The sequence below is a fragment of the Orycteropus afer genome, unplaced genomic scaffold (assembly GCF_000298275.1).
Source record: "Orycteropus afer afer isolate SDZICR_OR568_19922 unplaced genomic scaffold, OryAfe1.0 scaffold00590, whole genome shotgun sequence".
Lineage (NCBI taxonomy): Eukaryota > Metazoa > Chordata > Mammalia > Tubulidentata > Orycteropodidae > Orycteropus > Orycteropus afer.
The window spans coordinates 1089731-1098670 of NW_006922177.1; positions in this window are offsets into that span (position 1 = coordinate 1089731).

The following is an 8940-nucleotide window of genomic DNA, read 5'->3' on the forward strand; positions in this document are numbered from 1 at the left end:
ATGGAGGAAAGGGCAGGACCACCCAGGCTCCATCTGAGCACACAGACTGTGATGGAGTTCCTGTGGGCCCAGAAGTTAGGTGGGAGTGGGGGATGGCTGCACCTCCATTCACCAAGCAGGTGTGGGGTATAAGAGTAACAAGAGGAATGTCGTACCTTTTCAGTCTTGCAGGTTTGGAGTGTCCTTGGGGTTGCTGTCTAGCAGAACCTGTTCTTAAGCCCCTGAAATCTGCAAGAGTGCTGTCTCTTTAAATATCCAAAATGGTCAAGCTGCTTGTGAACATTCAAAATGGCAGCACTCTCTGGACAGGCAAAAGTCCACAGCTCAGCCCACGTTTCTCTTTACCTTCTCCGTTTATTCCCAGCCACCAGAGCAGTCTTCTTTGCAGTCCCTGGCTAACAGGGCTGATTTTTAGGTTAATTCTTAGGTCCTACTGCCACTTGGCACTTTCAAAACTGTCTGTGCCACGCTGTCAGGATCGCTCAGGATCACTGCCAGACAGTAGCTCCATCTGTCTTTTTTTTCGGTATTTTCATGCAAATTCTTCTGCTAGTTGGGGTTTAGTCTACTTCTATATCCTTCCTTTCAAGGCTCAGGGGTCCAGGATTATCTTCTTTTTCTGTATTAATTGGTTTCCATTTTCGTTGTTGAAGAGGGTCTTTGCAGTCTTTCTGCTTAGTCTGCTATCTTACCAGAACTCTCTTTTTTATTTTTATAGTTTGGAATTTTATGCTTAAGTCTTGGGTGCAACTATCAAACCAACCCAAACCAAACCAAAACAAAAAATTCCCAACAAACTCACTGCCATCAAGTCGATTCCAACTCATAGCAACCCTCTTTGGGTTTCCAATGTGGTAAATCTTTATGGAAGTAGATTGCCCAGTCTTTCTTCCAGAGAGTGGCTGGTGTGTTTGAACCACCAACCTTCTGGTTAGCAGTCAAATGCCTTAGGCACTGAGCCACCAGAGCTCCTTTGGAAACAACTAGAGTTTGTTTTTGTTTATGGGGTGAGGTATGGATCTTGTTTCATTTTTCTGCAAGTGGATATCCAATTTTCCCAGCACCATTTGTTAAAGAGGCTATCTCTCCCCCACTTAATGGTTTTTGATCCTTTTTCAAAGGTCAACTTTCCATAGATGGATGGGTCTAATTTTGGGTTTTTGATTCTGTTCCATTGGTCTATCAATGGAACACAATCATTGAACCAACACCATGTTGTTTTAACTACTGTGGCTATATAGTAAGTTTTGTGATCTGGGAGTGTGAGACCCCCTATTCTGTTTTTCTTCTTCAGCCCTGCTTTTTTTTTTCCTTTCCAGATGAAAGTACTGATTGGTTTTTCCATGTCCTTAAAAAGGTTGATGGAACCTGGATCAGGATTGCATTGAATGTGTAGATTGCTTTGGGTAATATTGACATTTTCACAATATTCACTCTTCCTATCCATGAATAAGGCAGGTTCTTCCATTTATGTAGATCTCTTGCATTTTCTTGTAGCAGTTCTTTATAGTTTTCTTTTTTAGGTCTTTTGTATCTCTGGTAAGATTTATTTCTAGATATTTTATCTTTTAGGTAGCTATTGTAAATTGTATTGTTTTCCTTATTTCCTTTTCAGAGACCTCTTTATTGATGTAGAGAAATCCAACTGATTTTTGTGTGTTGATGTCTTATCCTACAACTTTGCTGAACCTTTCTATTAGTTCCAATAATTTTTTGCTGAGTCTGTTAGATTTTCTATGTATAGAATTTTGTCATCTGCAAATACAGCTAGTTTTACTTCTTCTTTACCAGTTTGGGTTCATTTTAATTTTCTTTCCTGTCCTATTGCCCTGGCTAGGATTTCCAAAGGAGCTCTGGTAGCATAGTGGCTAAGACACTTGACTGCTAACCAGAAGGCTGGTGGTTCAAACCCACCAGCCACTCCTCAGAAGGAAGATGGGGCAATCTACTGCCATAGTGATACATCCTTGGAAGCCCAAGGAGGGGTGGCTATGAGTTGGGTCCAACTCGACGGCACATAACAATAGCAACAGGATTTACAATACAATGTTAAATAGAAGTGGTGATAGAGGACATCCTTGTCTGGTTCCCAATCACAAGGGTATATTTTTTTCCTCCTCTTAAGTTTTAGTTTGTTTGTATCTTTGTGTCTAAGGTGTGTCTCTTGTAGGCAGCCTATCAATGGCTCTTCTTTTCTTATCCAATATGCCATTCTCTTTCTCTTGTCTAGTTCATTTAGGCCATTCACATTAAGTGTAATTGTAGTTGTTGTTGTTGTTGTGATGTGCCGTGGACTCGGCCCCAACTCATAGCGACCCCTCCTTGGGTTTCAGAGGCAGTATCACTACAGAAATAGATTGCCCAACCTTCCATCTGAGGTGTGGCTGGTAGGTTTGAACTGCCAGCCTTCTGGTTAGCAGTCAAGTCCCTTAGACACTATGCTACCAGAGCTCCTGTGAGTGTAATTAGTGATAGGTGTTAATTTATTGCTGTCATTCTCTTGTGTTTTTTAATTATGTTGGTGATTTCCTTGTTCCAAATATTTTTTTGTGCTGAGCTCATTTTGTTATCAAGTATTTCTTCTCTTTTCTTCATTATTGTTGATTTTGTGCTTTCTAAGCCCATGTGTTATTCTTCTTTCTGAGCTTGCTTAGGAGGATTGTTAATTTTCTTTGTGGTTACCCTGAAGTAAATCTTATCTCCTTTAATTTGGAACAGTCTGTTGTATGAAGACATTGTTCTATAAAGATGACTTCAAACTTTTCTATAAAGAAAATTTCAATTTTTCTATAAAGACAACTTCAATCTTTTTTCCATTTATCATGATGTTTTTATTGGTCCATGTGTGAGGATTTTTGTTTTTTTGATGTTGAACTGTAATCCATACTGAGGCTATAGTCTTTGGTTTTTATCAGTAAGTGCTTCAAGTCTTCTTCATTGTTAGCAAGCAAGGTCTCTTTGTTTTTCTTCATTCTTCTTTGCTCTGGACAAGGAGAGACCAATTGTTGCAAGTAAATGGCCACTTGCAAGCTTTTAAGACCCTAATTTCTACTCACCAAAGTAGGATGTAGAACAATGTTTTTATGTAGTATGTTGTGCCAATGGAACTTGACTTCCCCCAAGACCATGGTTCTGAGTCCACAGACCCCAAAACGTGCTTCTTTAGGGTCATGGGTATATTTACTTTTGCCTAGACATACTTTATCATTCAGCCTATATACCTATGTATCTATCCATAGATTGTTTGCTATTGCTGATAATGCAGTATTGTATATGTAAAAGTATTTATCTTTGTTTGTACCTTTTGTGCACCTCTCTGTATGTTATTTTTTAAAATAATTTTTTAATAGCTGTTTTTGTTATGTATCTTATTGATAAGTCCAGTAGAAGCTCTGCCTCTCTTCCCAGAAAATGCATCTATGGTATAAGTTCACAATGTTGTCCATAGTTTCAAGACTTCCAAGACATCTTGAAAGCCATGCAAGCACACCTTAAGGCCATTGGCTCCTCAGTCAGGAATGAGAGATGTTAATCAGTCTGGATGATAACAATTCAATGTAATCCACTCTTTAAAAAAATGGGGGAGCCCCTCCTGAGTTCTAAACATTACAGATAGAAATAAGCTAACATTAGTGATTGACTGTAATGAATAGATAGCATAGGTCATGGTGGTTCAGGAGAAGAGAGATCACACTCACTTGGGTGATCATAAAAGACTTCATGGAGGGAGAGATCACAAAAGGTCAGGGTGCAGAGGGATGGAAAACTTGCCAGAAGTCTATGGGACAATGCACCAGAAATTGGGAATGCATGTTGATATTTGGAGAGGAAGTCAGGAGTAGGCCTATAATTGGTGAGTTGTGTTAGGGTGTCCAGTGGGATGAATGGTTTCAAACAGCTGCTGAAACAGCTGCTGAGCTTCAGTTTCATATAGACTTATTTCCTGGTTCAATTCCAGAAATCTTAGAGAAGTCTGTACTTGGCTAAACTTAGTTCAGGTGTCTACTCTCAACCAAGTATTTAGGGTGCTGTGCAAAACCACACAGGTCACAGTCACATCCCAGCACTGCTTGGATTTCCAGAAGCACCCCACTGTGTATGCTACCGGAAGGAGACACTTTCTTCCCTTGTGCTGGATGCCTCCTCTCTTGTTGCTGCTCTTTCCTAGTCTCCTGGCTTCCCTTCCTCTGATAGCTTCCCTTGGTACTGGCTCATCTCTCCTTTAACTAACTGTCCTCTGTAACACTCCATTCATTACGTTGGCCTTAAAAGCCCTTGGTAAACCAATGACCCCTAGCCCCTACACTTTAACCTTGCTGCTTTCCTGTTCCTTTCTATGAAAATACCCAGGAGAACACAACCTTACCTCTAATTACCCTTCTCTCAGGCTCCTCCCCCATGCTCTCCCTTTTAGAAAATGATACCACCATCTCCTCAGCTCACTTGAATGAAAACAATAAGAATTTCCGTGATTCCTTCTACCCCCACTCCTGCGTCCAACTCATGTCCAATCCTGTTTACTCTCCCTCCAAATATATCCCAGAACATCCTCTCTGCTCTGTGCCTGCTGCTATTCTCCTGGCTCATCCTGTTTGCCTGGACAAGCAACAGCCTCCCCAGGGACTCCCTGAATCTCTCTTGCCCTTCCAGAATATGTTCACCATGAAGCTGCTAGAGTGTTGGTCAGCCCTCACAGCCAACATTCAGCAGCCCTGTGCTTGCAGATAGCACTCAGTGCATTCTCTGTGCCTTCTCCTGGTGACAGAGCTTGGACTGACCTTGTCATCTGCCTGACTACAGGGCCCCCTCCTCCATGAACCCTATCAGTATATCCTTCAGATGATTCCTCCATGAGGGGGCCTCTGAAAAAAATCTACAGTGGTTGCTGGCATACAAAATCAGGCTTTTTGACCTCTGCTCACTTTCAGTGTTGGATCCACTACTGGTGATCCTTTGTCATCTTATGTCTTTTCCTCCAAACTACATGTGCACATAAGGCATCAGTTGTCCACTGTCCAGGAACACTTGGCACCCAGCAGGTTCTCAACAGTATTTATCAAAAGAACTATTTAGCATCCCCTGGGGGCCACTATAGATGTCTCCTAGAGGGGCAACACAGCTTGAAGCCAAGACCTCAAAAGAACTAATTTGAAGGTCCAAGACCAGACCCCATTTTCCTTGGTAGTGGAACCTACAACTTGCACATTACAGGATTGGAGTATTACTAAGGCAGGCTTGGAGTATTGCTTCTCTCCTTGGAAAGTCCTTCTCTCACAGGATAGGCACTAGTCTGGGCCTCAGAATCCCACTGGTCACTGAGACATCAGTGTGAGAGGGAGGAATGGGCAGCATCTACTTCCCTTTTCTAGTCCCTATCTCTTTCCCCTCCTTCACCCTAGAGGAGTTAGAACCTTGATTTAGGACCCCAGGAAGACCATCTCAGGCCCCTAGTAAACTTTCATGACTAGTATTTTATACTTTAGGGCTTTGCTGGTCAATAGAGTACAGTGATTACAAGTGCAGCTCCTGGAGTGAGATGACTTGATTGTGTATATATGAATGCAAATATGCATATGTGTATCTGTGTTTACTTGTGAGCATGTGTGTGAATGTGCATGTGTATATATGTGTGCACAATTATGAATGTGTGTTAGATGTATCAGGTGTTGGGAGAGAGGTTAGGGAGTTGACAGCATAGAAGAAGAAGGTCATGGGTGCTTGAGGAGGTAGACCTTGCTGAGGGGTTGCATTTCTGGCTGGGAGCTAGAGGCCATGGGCACTTGTAGGTGAAAATCTTGGAGATACCGTATGGGAGCAAAAAAAAAAAAAAAAAAGAGATAGTCACACACACACAGACAAAAACCCTTCTCCTATTCATGTTGTCTTTAAGTTCGTATCTTTTGCACTCTCTGTCTTCATGATCTCAAATCAAACATCCCAATAACTATTTTCTTATCAGTCCTGGATAGTCACTATAATATGTGCTTTAGCATGATATTGACCCTTTTCTCCATATACTTCAGTCAATTTATTAATCATTTCTCTGGAATATAATTTTTTATTAATTCATTGACTCCAAGATGTTGTCTAATATGACACATTCTGATTTCAAAGATGTTAAAAGAAGATATGATATAATAATAATAATAATAATAGTAATAATAAAGTACATCTTGGAATCAATGATGTGGAGGGATTTCATAATTAAATGTAAGCTGTGCCCATCCCTTTGGGTGGTTCTGTTTTCCCACTGCTTTTGTTCACTTTATAAAGTCCGGTTTGAGCTCACTGATATGATAAACCTATGATTCTATGATACTGTATGAGCCCCTAGACTATTGTCAAGAATTCATGTTGATTGGCAGGAATTAGATGAAACCACCGAGTCACCTTGGGGAAATGGCCAACACATTTTGCTCCTTAGAATATCTTCTCAGTATGAAAATGCTCCAAGAGTCCTCCAGATTTTTCTGATCAAGGCCAAGTTTACATTTTAGCCTTCTGACATCTTTGAGGAGCAACTTCAACACCACAGGGATTTCCCAGTTTAGCCACTCAAGATTCATAAACCCTGATAAGGTCATGAGGTCAAATTATGGTGAAAGGTAAACTCTGTGCACTTAGCAGACAGGGACTCCAGTAGGACTACGGGGGAGGCCCAGCAGTGTCTGTATCCCCTAGGTTCACGGTAACCTCAGGGTTTTTCAAGACCTTGAGCTTGAGTAGCTCCTTGTAGTTGTGGCTACTTTGTCTCAAAATAGTGTACAATGGGCATAAATATCCTGTTAGATACTTTATGGTATGTTTAGTTAGGATATGTATTGTAACTAAGAATATATGTACCACAAAAATAATTAAGTGTGAGGTTTTATTGTTTTAACATAGTAAAATGCGTGACCAAGTGATAGAATATAGATTAACAGAATTTATAATATTTATTTTTTAATGAATTTTTTGGGGAATAATTTTCAATTTATAAAAAAGTTGCAAAGATAGTATAGAAATATATGCTTCACCCTGCTGTTTTTAATGTTAGTATTTTGTATAATCATGGTACGTTTGCCAAAACTAAGAAATTAATATTAGTGAATGACTATTAACAAAACTAGGGACTTTATTCAGATTTCACCAGTTTTTCCTTTAATGCCTGTTTTCTCTTCCATCCTCATCGAGGGCAGCACATTAGATTTAATCATCACATTTTCTAAGTACCCACTGCTCTTTTTTTTTTGTGACTTTGACAGTTTTGGTGGGGACTACTCAAGCACATTGTAGAACATCCTTCTGTTGGGATTTTTCTGTTGTTTTCTTCATTGCACTGGAGTAACAGGTTTGGGGAAAGACCACCACAGGGGTGAAGTGCCTGTCTTCTATCATATCAGAGGGCACCTCATATCTATATGACTTACAGATGCAAGTGTTGATCACTTGGTTAAATAAGTATTTGCCAGCTTCTTTCACTGTAAAATAATGATTTTTCCCTTTTCATACTGTTCTTTCGAACCGAGTCACTAAGCCCAGCTCACACTTGAGGGTGTGAATTAAGCTCTGCTTCCTGGAAGGCAGAGCATCTGCATATATTATTTTGAATTCTGGAAGGAAAATTGTCTCTTCTACCCCATTTATTTTTATTTATTCAATCATTAATTTATATTAGTATAGACTCATGAGTTTTTATTTTCTTTTGGTTGTAGTACAATACTGTACTACTTATTTTGTTGCTCAAATGGTTCCAACTATGTCCATTGGAAGTTCTTTTAGTTGACTCCTATGTTCCTTTGATACACACTCATCATTTTTTTGTTTGTTTGTTTTAATTTGAACATTTTCTTACTTTAGGCATTATTAGAAGCTTCAGGCACATCTTGCGTATTTCCTGCCTCAGCTTTAGAATGAGCTGTTTCTCCAAAAATTTTTGTCTCTAGGCCCTCTCAGCTGACAAAATAAGGATATATAAATGGTACACTTACCTGTGTATATATACATAAAAATTCTATATTTGACCATCTGCATTTACATCAAGCAAGGAGCTTTGATGGTGTAGTGGTTAAAGCAGTTGGCTGCTAACAAAAGGTTGGTGGTTCAAACAAACCAGCCACTCTGCAGAAGAAATATGAAGCAGTCTGCTTCTATAAGATTTATAGTCTTGGAAACACAACAGGGGTCTCTGTAAGTTGGAATCGACTCAATGGCAGTGAGTTGTGCTTTTTTTTAAAAAATTTATAATAAGCTCAACAAGAATTCATAGTGCTGTCTCTAATTCTCGTCGATTACCACATAGATCATTTTAGCCTTCTCTCCTTATCTGTCATTTCACACTCAATCATCTGCCATACATTTACTTAATTGTTTAATTGTAGTATATATGTATATTGCATTCAGAGTTGTTAAACCATGACCCCATGTGAAACAACTAAACTATAGTACTTTTATACAATTTCTTTTGCCTTTAGCTTACAGACTCCATTCTTCTCCAAAATGACTTAGATCTTCTTCCCACAACCATTTAAATGAGGTTGTCTCACACATTTTTACACAGTAGATGGTTTTGTTAATTTTTTTTTTTTTTTTTAATTATTGTGATTTGGGTGAAGATTTACAGAGCAAATTCACTTTGCATACAGCAGTTTACATATACTTTGTCTCATGACATAGACCACAGTTTACCACAATGCAACAGCTCCCCGCCCACTTCCTCCTCATAGGTACCTCTTCCCAGTGTCCATCCCTCCATGGACTCCTGCCCCCTAAACTGTCTCCTTGTGCATAGGCAGCACCTCTTTCTCAATGATTGTTCTCTCCAGGGCATGTATCAACCTCAGGTAAATGTTCAACTCATATGCCTGTCTTCTGTTTGGCTGGAAACCACAGGGGTGGGTTCCATTCCAGACCTGAAAGGCAGCTAGGGGCCATAGTCTCAGTGGTTCCACCAGGCTCTAT